The 12,612-nt window shown below is 47.5% G+C and overlaps 1 protein-coding gene across 2 annotated transcripts in view; it reads right to left on the reverse strand.

The window, feature by feature from the left end:
• Positions 1–11,905, reverse strand: part of LOC122543025 (leucine zipper putative tumor suppressor 1-like) — a 41,108-nt gene extending 29,203 nt beyond the window's left edge. For both annotated transcript variants that reach the window (XM_043681203.1, XM_043681202.1), the window contains exon 1: positions 11,628–11,905. The gene's annotated coding sequence lies outside the window, so the exon portion shown is untranslated. The remainder of the gene's footprint in view (positions 1–11,627) is intronic.
• Between the last annotated feature and the right edge of the window lie 707 nt (positions 11,906–12,612).

Below are 12,612 nucleotides of genomic sequence, written 5' to 3' on the forward strand. Positions count from 1 at the left end.
AAGATCGTATGAGGAAGGGCTGAGGCACTTGGGGTTGTTTTCATTGGAGAAAAGAAGGTTTAGGGGTGACTTGATAGAGGTGTACAAGATGATTAGGTGTTTAGATAAGGTCGACCGTGAGAATCTTTTTCCACGAATGGAGTCAGCAATTACAAGGGGGCATAGCTTTAAATTAAGGGGTGGTAGGTATAGGACAGATGTTAGGGGTAGGTTCTTTACTCAGCGAGTCGTGAGTTCATGGAATGCCCTGCCAGTAGCAGTGGTGGACTCTCCCCTCATTATGGGCATTTAAGCGGGCATTGGATAGGCATATGGAGGATAGTGGGCTAGTGTAGGTTAGGTGGGCTTGGATTGGCGCAACATCGAGGGCCGAAGGGCCTGTACTGTGCTGTATTCTTCTATGTTCTATGTTCTATGACTCCTGTCCCTGCCTCTGACACTGAGTTAGGATTCTTGCTCATGTGGGGCATGTAAATGAACCATCTGGTTACTGTGCTGTAACTTCTGTCTGGATTGGGAACGTTTTACTGAGGCCACTGTTGTATTGGCTGCTATTCCCTGTGGGAGAGGAGACTCGAGGAACAGGAGTTGGCCATTTGGCCCATCATAATCATGGCTGGTGTGGTCTCTCCCTGTAGATCAAGCTCTGCCTATCTCAGGTTGAGATTCAGTGACCCAGACTCCACTGCAGTCTGGGGCAGGGGAATCCTACAGAGCGACAAGACCCATGTCCCATCGTCACAGCCAAACCTTCCATTTTTAAACCGTGTCCCCTTGTTTTCATGTGCACCCACCAGAGGATCGACACTTTGATCCACCCCCCTCCCCCAAGGCTGTGATCCATCTATCCTTATGCTTGCTTTGGATCATAAAGGAGGATATCACCACAAGAGGAGATGTTGAGAGATGTTGATTTTAATCTTCCTTTTCAGAAGGTTGAATCTCAAAGCCTTGCAGTCACCTCTCCCTGCGTTTTGTTGACACTTCGATAAGGTCGGTGTGCATGGTGTTCAATTCAGGGACATGAGAAAGCGAGACAGAGACAGAGAGGGGAAAGGAATAAAAGGGAGCTGCACCAGGTGATGGGAGAGACACAGAGACTGCCCCACAAAGACATCAGTGACAGAGTGCTCTCGGATCAATGAGGAGAAAGTGAGGGCTGCAGATGCTGGAGATCAGAGCTGAAAATGTGTTGCTGGAAAAGTGCAGCAGGTCAGGCAGCATCCAGGGAACAGGAGAATCGACGTTTCAGGCATAAGCCCTTCTTCAGGAATTCCCTGAAGAAGGGCTTATGCCCGAAACGTCGATTCTCCTGTTCCTTGGATGCTGCCTGACCTGCTGTGCTTTTCCAGCAACACATTTTCATCTCGGATCAATGTGGACAAGTGACTCCATCATTTCCCAGTTGTGATCTCTGGTGGAGGTCAGCTTTGAACCACATCTGTGTTGACTGATTTTATGGCAAAGGTACATTTTGGTAGCAGAGTTGGTGGGGTGGGGGGGGGTGCTATTGGATTTTAGCCAAGAAGTCTTGAATACAGTTTGATACCAAGTGAGACTGACTTGTGTTTCTATTTCAATCTAGTGGGGAATGTATTGGGAATGACAGTCACATGAAACCTTCTGATACTGAAGTTCAGAGAGTTCAGTGCCCAAAGCTGACACCTTGCCTGGAGCTTGTGCTAATTCACATCCAGATCAGATCTTGGCAGTGGCTTCTCAGAATCACTCAGGATTCTATCTTAGAGAGCGATCGGTTTGGGTCTGCCTGGGGGGTTTAACACCTCCATGATAAATGGAGAGGATACAATTGGGAAGTGATTAGGTCCATACTCGCCTGAGTTGAGATGAATGCAAGGGGATCTGACTGAAATGTATGAAATTGTAACTGAATTGGAAAGGCTGCATGCAGGGAGGGTATCTTTCCTGGTTTGGTTAAAACACAAACTTGCCGTTTTGACCCTTTGCTGCTCCTGTGTTTGCACAATGATTGGTCCATTTGACAGAAGGTGAACAGGATCCCTCCCAGATCAGAACCTGGGATAACAGAGAGAAGCTGAGGTTGTTCAGAGAAGGAGACTGGCAGGTGGTTCCAAATGACACAGGCCAGAGGTGGAGGCTGTTTGAGACACAGGGCAGGTGGCAGGGGGAGAGGGAGTGCACATTGGGATGAGATTTCTGCTTTTTGACAGTCAGTTGCTATGAACTGCAGCATGCTGTTTTGGAGGGGCTGCTGAAAGCAGATTCAGTTGTAGCTTTCAAAGAGAATTGGATAGGCACTTGGCACAGTGGTTAGCACTGCCTGTGTTCAATTCCAGCCTTTGGGTGACTGTATGGAATTTACACATTCTGCCCGTCTCTGTGTGGGTTTCCTCCCACTGTCCAAAGATGTGCAGGCTAGTTGGGTTAGCCATGGAGAATGCAGGTTTAATGGGAATGGGACTGGTTGGGATGCTCTTCGGAGGGCCTGCTTCCGCACTGTCAGGATTGTATGAACGTTGTGACAGTCAAGATTTGAGGGGTCTGGGGTTGTGAGTGAGAGGGGGCTGGTTGGTGTGCTTTCTTTGATAGCCCACAATCAGTGAGTAGCCTTCTGTACAACATGATTTATATCTGCAGAGATATCACAAAATCCTCTGAAAGGGGTTGGAGGGTTATTTCTCCCAGAGCAGAGAGTGCAGTTAGAGAACATGTCTTGAAATATCTGATGTAAGTTTTGTTCACAGGGTGTGGGTAATGTTGTCTAGACCATCATTTATTGCCATTCCCTTCTTGCACCAGAGAAGGTGGGGGAGAGGTGAGCTATAATTGATGCATTTTGTTTAAAAGCACTGTCAGCAGAGCAAGGGGATTGAGCTGAGGTGTGACTTCATACAGTCTGTAGATGGAAATTCACATCATTTTGTACAGGATAGAAGGTGGGGTTTCTCACATCATTCAGTGCTAATGAGACCACACACAGCTCTCAGAATCACACGTTTACACTGTGTACGTTCCCCAGCAGAGAGCGGAATGAAAAATCTCTGTTGGTCACTTTCAGCGGCTGGTCTTTTGTCAGCTGCTAGTGTTGGCCCTGAGCCCAGGCACTGAATGGGACTGAAGTAAGTTACAAGAACCAGAGCCACTTGTTCAATCAGAACAGCAGCCCCCTCCCACCCCCATCCCCCCAACAACCAGCACTAATCCTCTGGTGACAGTATAGCTGGACCCCCGTGACAACAGACACTTTATACATGCCCCACCCTTTTTGTGCTCTCCCTTAGCTGTCACATTCAGAACAGGAAGTGGTCTTTGTTTCCCATCTCTCTCTCTCTCTCTCTCCCTCTCCAAAACACAGACACACACACACATATACTCTGTCTCACACATTCTCACTCACACACACATCTTCAATCCACATCCACATTCTCTCTCTGTCTCACAGTCATATACAGACATAGTCTTACACACAGATGTGCACACACATACGTACACACTCTCATAAATCAACACTGCATACGTGCACTCACACTCACAGAAGAGACACATACTCATACACAGAGACACACAGAAGCCCAAATTGCACTTGAGAAGATGGCGAGGACTTTGGGAGGCTCTGAGCCCACTGTCAACCACAATGTCTGTGATTTTTGTTCAGAATTCAGCCCTCTCTCAGTCCCTGTCAAATTATCAACAAAGCTATTCAAGATCAGTTCAAGTGAGGAATAAAAGTGGTGTCACTGAGTCCACCGAACTTCAGATCGACGAATATCAGGTATTGGTGTATCAGGAGGGCAGTCAGCCCCTCGAACCTGTTCAGACCCTGAGGTGTCTTGTCAGGATAGATATTAAGAGAATCTCTCACGTGAGGAAACCATCTAAAACAAGGGGTCACCGTTTGTAAGTTAGAGGCCACCTATTTAAAACAGGAGAGATTCCTTTGGGTTGAGAGCCTGATAGAATTTGGTTCCTGGAAATGCAGAAGTGGATAGATTGCTGATAAGCAGAGGGAGGGTTGAGAGCTTATTGGGGAAGAGACAGGAATATGGAGTGATCAGATCAGTTGTGATCTTACTGAGAGGTGAAGCAGACACAGGAGGCTGCTTTGGTATTCCAGACTGTGACAACTAATCTTCTGACTCACTTTCCCCACACAGCCCCATGTTGGTTTTATTTTGCTGGTTGCTGTGTGTTTTCAGACTTCCTTCCTATGAGGGGGAGCGAGGGCTGAAACTGCACTTTCCCAGGTAAAGCTGGAGTTCGGAGACAGGAATTGAACGGTGCTGTGATGTGCCCTGTTTCAGTAGCAAGAGGTGATAGCACAGTGGTAACAGTTTGGTAATCCAGCAGGCCACAGTCAGGCTGTAGGGAGCATGTGTACTGGACATAGCACAACTGTCATCAATTGCTGCAAAATCGCTGGTCAACAAACTGGCTTCACTGATGCTGTTATGGAGAGTCATAGAGTCGTACAGCACAGAAACAGACCCTTCGGTCCATCCAGTCCGGACCGACCATAATCCCAAACTAAACTCGTCCTACCTGCCTGCTCCTGGCCAGTCTCCCTCCAAACCTTCCCTATCCATGAATATATGCAAACGTCTTTTAAACCTTGTAACTATACGCACATCCAACACTTCCTCAGGACGATCATTCCACATAAAAAGCACGCTCTGTGTAAAAAAAAAAGTTGCCCCTCATGTCCTTTTTAAAATCTCTCTCCTCTCACCTCAAAAATATGCCCCTTAGTCTTGAAATCCCCCACCCGAGGGAAAAGACAGCTCTCATTTACCTTATTTATTGCTCTCGTGATTTGATAAACCTTTATAACGTCTCCCCTCAACCTCCTACGCTCCAGTGACAAAAGTTTCAGCCTCTCCCCATAGCTCAAAACCTCCAGTCCCAGCAACGCCCTGGCAAATCTTTTCTGAAACCCTCTCCAGCTGAATAAAACCCTTTCCTTAGCACGGAAAACAGAACTCTGCTGCTCTCACCCAGTCTGGCTGATGTGGGACTGCAGACCCACAGCGATGTGGGTAGCTCGAAATGCCCCCTTAAACAACCAGAGAAAAATCACTCAGGTCAAGAGTAATTAGGGATGGCAACAAACACTGGTCTTATTGGTGACACCCAAATCCTGTGATAGGATGAAAAAAGGATTTTTTGTTTGTGAAATTACTCCCCCGCAAAATGCTTTGATCGAACTCAGACTTGTGTCCAAACTGCTGAACATGTTGGAATCTGTATTGGTGAACAGGCAGGAGCTTCCCTCCTGTCAGTTGACACAAGACTATGTTGTTCATTGATTTGTTTACCCTACTCTCTGCATTACAGAATCACACAATGGAGCAGAAACATTCCAGACTCTGAGTGAGCCAAATGAAGTGCCTTCAGCATGACATCTTCTCAGTCTGACCATACATGCTCCAAATATTTAGTAATGGCCTTTGTCGAGTCAAATTAGGCTCAAGTGTGTGCAAGTGGGTGTTGCTTGTGCGTTTGCTGTTGCAGGAGGATCCAGTTCAAATAAACACCCTCGATCCCTCTCCTCGTCAGTAACCCTTGTGGTTCCTGAGCTTGTTGGAGAATAATTTCACCCCATAGAACATGGAACAGCACAGGAACGGGCCTTCGGCCCACCATGTCTATGCAACCAGGATGCCATTCCAAACTCATCCCATCTGCATGCACATAGCCTGTATCCCTGTGTTCCCTGCCTGTTCACATCTCTGTTTAAATGCCCCTTAAACTTTGCAGTCGGATCTTCAAGCCCCCTGGCAGCCTGTTCCAGGCGCCTGCTACACTCAGAGTCATAGAGATGTATAGCACGGAAACAGACCCTTTGGTCCAACCCATCCGTGCCCACTCTGTGTAACAAAAACTTTCCTTCCTCACCTTAAACCTAGGCCCTCTAGTGTTTGAATTTCCACCCTATCCGTGCCCTTCGTGTTTTCATAAACTTCTGTCAGGTCGCCCCTCAGCCTCCAAAGCTGCAGCAAAACAATCCAAGTTTCACAAACCTCATCCACTCGAATCCAGGTGACACTCTCCAAAGCCTCCACATCTTTCTGTTTGTGCTGTGACCAGAAGAGCACATAATCCTCCAAATGTGGTCTGACTGAAACACTTGCAGCATGACTTGCCAATCCCCTGACTGATAACGGCAGGCATTATACATGCCTTCTTTCTCACTTTGGGATGTGGAAACCAGCAAAATCAGCAACAGTTTTCCCCCCAGCACTTGCACTGTTGTTTACCAAACCCTGAAAAAGTCGTTAGTTTGATTGATTTATTGTTGTGACCTACCGAGATGCAGTGAAAAATGTTGTTTTGCGTGCTCTACAGGCAGATTGTACCATACAAAGTGCACCAGTGTAGCAGAACAGAGTGCAGAATACAGTGTTACAGCCACAGAGAAGGTGCAGAGAGAGAGACACACACAGAGACGTTAACCTTTAAGAGATTTGTTAACAGCAGGGAAGAAGGGTTTGGAGAGATATGGGCCGGGTGCTGGCAGGTTGGGTTGGGCTATCTGGTCGGCATGGATGAGTTGGACCGAAGGGTCTGTTTCTGCGCTGTACATCTCTATGACTCGAAGAAGCTGTTCTTGAATCTGTTTGTACATGCATCCAAATGTTGATAGCATCTTCCTGATGGAGGAGAGTATAACTGGGGTGGGTTGAAAAATGTGGTGCTGGAAACACACAGCAGGCCAGGCAGCATCCGAGGAGCAGGAGAATCGACGTTTCGGGCATAAACCCTTCTTCTCTGGTCTCCAGCATCTGCAGCCCTCACTTTCTACTATAACTGGGTGGGAACAGTATTTGTGTATGTTGGTTGTCTTCCCGAGGCAGTGGGAAGTGTAGATGGAAGACTGGTTTGTCTGATGAACTGGGCTGTGTTCACAACTCTTGATACCTTCTTGCAGTCTTGGGTAGAGCAGTTGCCATACCACATTGTGATCCACACAAAGAGGTTGCTTTCCGTGGTGCAGCTGTAACAATTGGTCAGAGTCTTTGTGGACATGTTGAATTTCCTTCGCCTCCTGAGGAAGCTGAGGCATTGCTGTGCTTTCTTATCCATCGTGTCTACATGGGCGGACCAGGTCAGATTGTTGATGTTCTTGACCTTCTCCACCCTCAGCACCATTGATACCTACAGGGGCATGCCCTCCAGCCCCACTTCCTGAAGTCTCTGAGCAGCTCCTTTGTTTTGCTGATGTCAATGGAGAGATTGTGGTCTTTACACCACGCCGCTAAGTACTCAGTCTCTTCCCTGTACTCCGTCTCGTTTGAGACCCAACCTACAATGATGGTGTCGTCAGCAAAGTTGTAAATGGAGTTGGGGTGGAATTTTGCCACACAGTCATTAGTTTAAGGAATACAGTCGGGGGCTGAGTACACTATCTTGTGCTGCACCAGTGTTGAGGATTATCGTGGAGGAGATGTTGTTGCCAATTCTTACTGATTGCTGCCTGCAGGTCAGGAAGTTGAAGATCCAGTTTCAGAAGGGGAGCAGACTCCTCGGTCCAGAGTTTGGAGATGAGTTTGGAATTATGGTATTGACGCTGGAGCTGTAATCAATAACTAAGAGCCTGATGTAGGTCTCCTTGTTATCCAGATGTAGGTGTCCTGATGTATGTATCCTTTTCATCCAGATGTCCCAGGGATGAGTGTAGGGCCAGGGAGCTGGTGTCTGCCATTGGGAAGTGAATTACAAGATTCATGACAGTCTGGTTGGCTAGAGTTGATGTGATCCGTGACTAACCTCTTGAATCACTTCATTATTAATGAGGTCAGAGGCACCGGGTGGTAGTCATTGAGGCATGCTGCCTGACTTTCCTTTTGGTACCAGGATGGTGGTCTTCTTGAAGCAGGTGGGGACTTTAGATTGAAGTATGGAGAGATTGAAGGTGTCTTCGAATACTCCCACCCGCTGGTCTGCACAGGATCTGAGTGCACTGCCGGGGAATCGCTTTTCATGGGTTCACTCTCAAGAAAGTTTATCTAACGTCTGCACTGGTGACCTGGGGTACAGGTGTATCTGAGGCTGGTGGAAAAGGTGACATTGTTTCATTGAGCTTCTGTTTAAAGTGAGTGTAAAATGCATTGAGTTCATCGGACAGGGATGGATTGTTGCCTGCAGTTCTGTTTGATTTTGCTTTGTAGACCATTACATTGTGTAAGCCTTGCCACACAAATGATGGGTGATCGTGTGGTTGTTCTGGGTCTCGAGCTTAGTTTGATATTTCCCCTTGAATGAAACGATGACATGAGAGAGATGCAGCAGCCCTTTGCAGGACGGTCAGTCTGCAGTTCACATGAACAGACCCTGAATGAATGGCTGCAACGACACAATGTGTGAAGCAGATCCTCACTTACCTCAGATGGTGTCTCTTCTGACTGATGACCACTGTGATATTGACAAGCGTGGTGTGTGTGCACCCTGACCCAATGTGATAGACACTGGGGCTTGTGAACATTGCATGCCAGTGAGAGTCTCCCATTCAGACACTTTGGGAAGCACTTTCCTCATGGCACCTCTGGTCCCTGTTGCTCGTTGTTTCTGTCAGCCTGATATCACCCTTCTAATTACACAACTCAGGTATTGCTCACTCACTGATCACACAGGCCTGACTGCTCACAGCACGGTCACTCTCCCTTCTTCCTTTGAATCAGAGCTGCTCCCCAGGAGTTCAATTTGGGAGAGATTCTGCAGAGTCAAGTTATTATTTCATAGAAGTTCGCAGGTTGATGGGGTGATTTGATTCTTCAAAGATGTGGAGGACAATTGGTAGGACAGCAAGAAATTATTTCAACCAGTTGGGGAGTCTAAGACGGGAGTGGGGGAGCAGAGTCGAAACGTGACAGAGAAAAGGTCCAACATACTTGAAAGACTCATCTGAAAATAATTGATTCAGGATCTGTTGTTAATTTGAAATGGGGAACTGGCTGAAGGTGTTCAGGGAAACGGTGTAAAGTGTGTGGAGTTTAGGAAGAGAGTCACAGGGTCAAATAGTCTCCTGTTTTCCCCATCATGAAAACAGACTTGAAAGGCACAGCTGAGCCAAGTGAACAAATTGCCTGATAGATAGCTTTCTGACAGACTAATTGAGTGCAATTAATTTGAAGGGCCCCTCAGATCACTCACTAACTAGCTCCTAGTCATGAGATTTAATTTAACAGGAGACAGAGAGAGAGAGAGCAACTGGAACAAACAGAATTCCTGTCTGAGAGGTTGTGGGAAGTTTGTTTGTGTTTGACCCTGGCCTGTGGCTGACTGGACACGCAAAACCAGGCCGTTTCTCGCTTGGGTAGAAAGAAGGTTCACAAAACTGCAGATGCTCACATGGCTGTACAAAGTGTCAGTGCCTTTTTATTCTAATGACCAAGTGTGTTCATCAACAAGATGTGTGAGAATAGTCTTTGTCTGCCTGGATTGGAATAGTTCCTCTGCTGCAGACAATGGTGGGGATTTGAAGCTTATTACTGAAGGTGAGCAGATTCCCTCTTGTTCACTCTGTGACAGTGTGGAATTGAATGAAAGATGAATACCGAAATGTTGAGGCTGTTGCCAGCTGGATACTTGGTGACATCAATCTTCCCTGGAAAGATATTGCTGGGATCAGATGGATATATGGTCTTAATGTGAAAGGAAATCGTTTTGATAATGATACGGGTATCTTGTTCCACTTTGTGGAAATACTTGAACAGAAGTTCAGCCGGTGACAACCTCTGATCAGAATATATTGACATTGGGAAGTAAGAATGGGAGAAAGTGAGGACTGCAGATGCTGGAGATCAGAGCTGAAAATGTGTTGCTGGAAAAGCGCAACAGGTCAGGCAGCATCCAAGGAGCAGGAGAATCGACGTTTTGTGTATGAGCCCTTCTTCAGGAAAGAAGAAGGGCTCATGTCTGAAATGTCGATTCTCCTATTCCTTGGATGCTGCCTGACATGCTGCGCTTATCCAGCCACACAAATACAGAATGGATCAATAGGTCTCTCCGACACAGGCGGGTGGGCAGAGTCGTCTCGTTTTGGATTTGTAGTTTTGAGCTAGTTTGTGTGGGTGAGAGGTTTTGATGTCTACATTTGAATGCCCCTCCCTCTCCTGGAGTTCTATATTCTCTACTATGTATAGCAGTGATGACTGGCCAGGGTTTCATAATGACAGCAGGTTGTATCAACTTAACGTGCACTCTCTCGAACGCGGAGCATCTTTCACCAGCTTGAGCTCTGCACAGCCAATGAGACACACTTCCCAATGAATAGCTCATCCAGAGAACAGCACAAGCAAGCAGGGCTGATGGGCCTTCAGGATTCTATTGCTGAGTGATCTCATGTGGATGGGTTAGACTGAAGGGTCTGCTTCTGTGCTGTATGACTCTGAAGAATTTAACAGGTTGACATCAGGCAGTTAATTCCCACAAGGAGACTCCAGACAGAGGGCAGATTTCCTTATTTCTAAACAAGCCGGTGGGTTTGTCGCGGGTGATGCCAGGAAAACTTCCCCACTAACTGCAGCATGAGAGGTCAGAAGGCCGTTTGTCCTGGGTCTGAACCACCTTGTTAATGATGAAACCCAACAAGAGGTTTTTATTCAGCAACACGATGAAGGGTTTTCCAAGTAAGACTGAAAGATGGATTAAAGGTACAGAACAACTGGTCTAGTACGAGTTAAATGGTTTGAATGGCCTCCTGTGGTGTAGAAGATGCTCGTGTTCCCTGAGCTCAGTGAGCACCCACAGGAAACTGTCATTTCAGCAGCATTGGGAGTGGGGGGTTAGTGAAACCGCTGACCTTTTCCCACTAATCCCTGTTTACATTATGGCTTTCATTCTGTGTTCTCCGGGGCAGGATTGTAATGCCAGAGTCAGCACAGCACCTGGGATCCAGCTATTTCACTAGGTTTTACTGAAAGAGAAATGAGTTAACCATTCCGTTTCATGTCTGAATCAGAGCTGTGTCTGGCTGCATCAGTCAACAGGGCTTGCATCTGTTTGTTTTTTAAAAAAAGCCTGTATGTTTTATTGGGTTTTACTGTGAAGTGATGCTGAGCAGTTGGCAGGGACAATTGAACCAGAGGGGAGAGCTGGAGGGAGAGAGAGCAGCAGTGAGGAATCAGGTATACAGACACAACACCACCAATGACAAACAACAAACACACTGTCTGTCTGTCTGTCTCTCCCTCCCCTACCTGGCAGCCCCTCTGAACATGCCTGCAGACAAAGAGGATTGCAGGAGGTTGTTTTATCTCACTGCAGAACCGACTGGCTTTATCAACAGGAAACATTCAAACTAGATGGAGCAGCTTCTCCAGAGGCCAGCAGCTTCAAGCACAGCTCTCTGACAGGATAAAGTGTGTGTGTGTGAGAGAGAGAGAGAGAGAGAGAGATCTCCTCTGTACTGTTCATCCCTGCTCCTGCTCAGTCCTACCTCACATTGCTCCCGTCTGCTCTGTTTGTGACCGGGAGCACATTGTGATGGGGCTGTGGCAATAATAGCAAATCGGTTACAGAGCTCTCCCTGCTACTGTCACTCACTTTTGCAGTTCCTTTCTGATTTAAGCACCCTGCTCCTTCTGAACACTCGCCTTTCCTGTCGTAGCTTGCAATACTTTGAAATTACACACTTTAAAGCATCGTACCTTCCTCCGTGCAATGACCCAACAGCCTGGTCAAGTCTGTTCCTTGTGGAGCACCTGGACAGCTCAAAGGTCTCGCTCCTCCCTCCATTGTATCTGTGGGAAACAAAGCCCGGAGTGGTGCTGTGACATCTCCTCCTGGTGTGGCTCACTCAGCTTCACTCTCTGTTCCCTTTGATCTCTCCATCTGTTGTGGATGTGGGACATACACTGCACACACACACACACACACACACACAGCCAGAATAAGAGACTCAGTGCTGTCAAACTGCCCCACCTCCTCTCAGTACAGAGCCAGCCTCCTAGAAGCTGTGTCACAGTCATTGGCTGTCCTCCCTCTGCCCCCACCCTCAGCCCATCAACCCCCCCCCCCCCGCCCCATGTCAGAAATAAACAGCAAACCCCGTTCTGACAAAGGGGCAGTGTGTCTGTGTAGAAATCAGCCCTTCACAGGACCGGGATGCCCCCCCATTCTCCATCCCAGGTAGAATTCTCACTTTGCTGTCCACTATCCATCTGTTTAAAACCTCTTGCGAGGAATGAACGGATGGGGGGTCAGCAAAACACCGCCGATGCTGGGAATTTGAGTTAGAAATTGCTGCAGCAAGTCTGGTAGCATATGTGCAGAGAGAGAGAAAGAGTTCATGCTACCAGTCCACTCTGAGTCAAGAACAGAAGTAACGACTCAGCTTTTTGAATCATCATTAATTCCAAAACCAACCCCCCAACAATTCCCGTGCACTCCAGTTCACCTCTCTCTCTCTCTCCTCTCGAACACCGACAGCCCCTTTTTCTGATTCTCTGAGCTCTCTCTCACTCCCTCCTGCCGTTCAGTGTCGGCCCAACAATTCCCGTGCACTCCAGTTCACCTCTCTCTCTCCTCTCGAACACCGACAGCCCCTTTTTCTGATTCTCTGAGCTCTCTCTCTCTCACTCCCTCCTGCCGTTCAGTGTCGGAGTGAATTTCCCAAAGCTCCTGTCACATCCT

The sequence above is a fragment of the Chiloscyllium plagiosum genome, chromosome 42 (genome assembly GCF_004010195.1).
Source record: "Chiloscyllium plagiosum isolate BGI_BamShark_2017 chromosome 42, ASM401019v2, whole genome shotgun sequence".
In the NCBI taxonomy this organism is placed as follows: Eukaryota; Metazoa; Chordata; class Chondrichthyes; order Orectolobiformes; family Hemiscylliidae; genus Chiloscyllium; species Chiloscyllium plagiosum.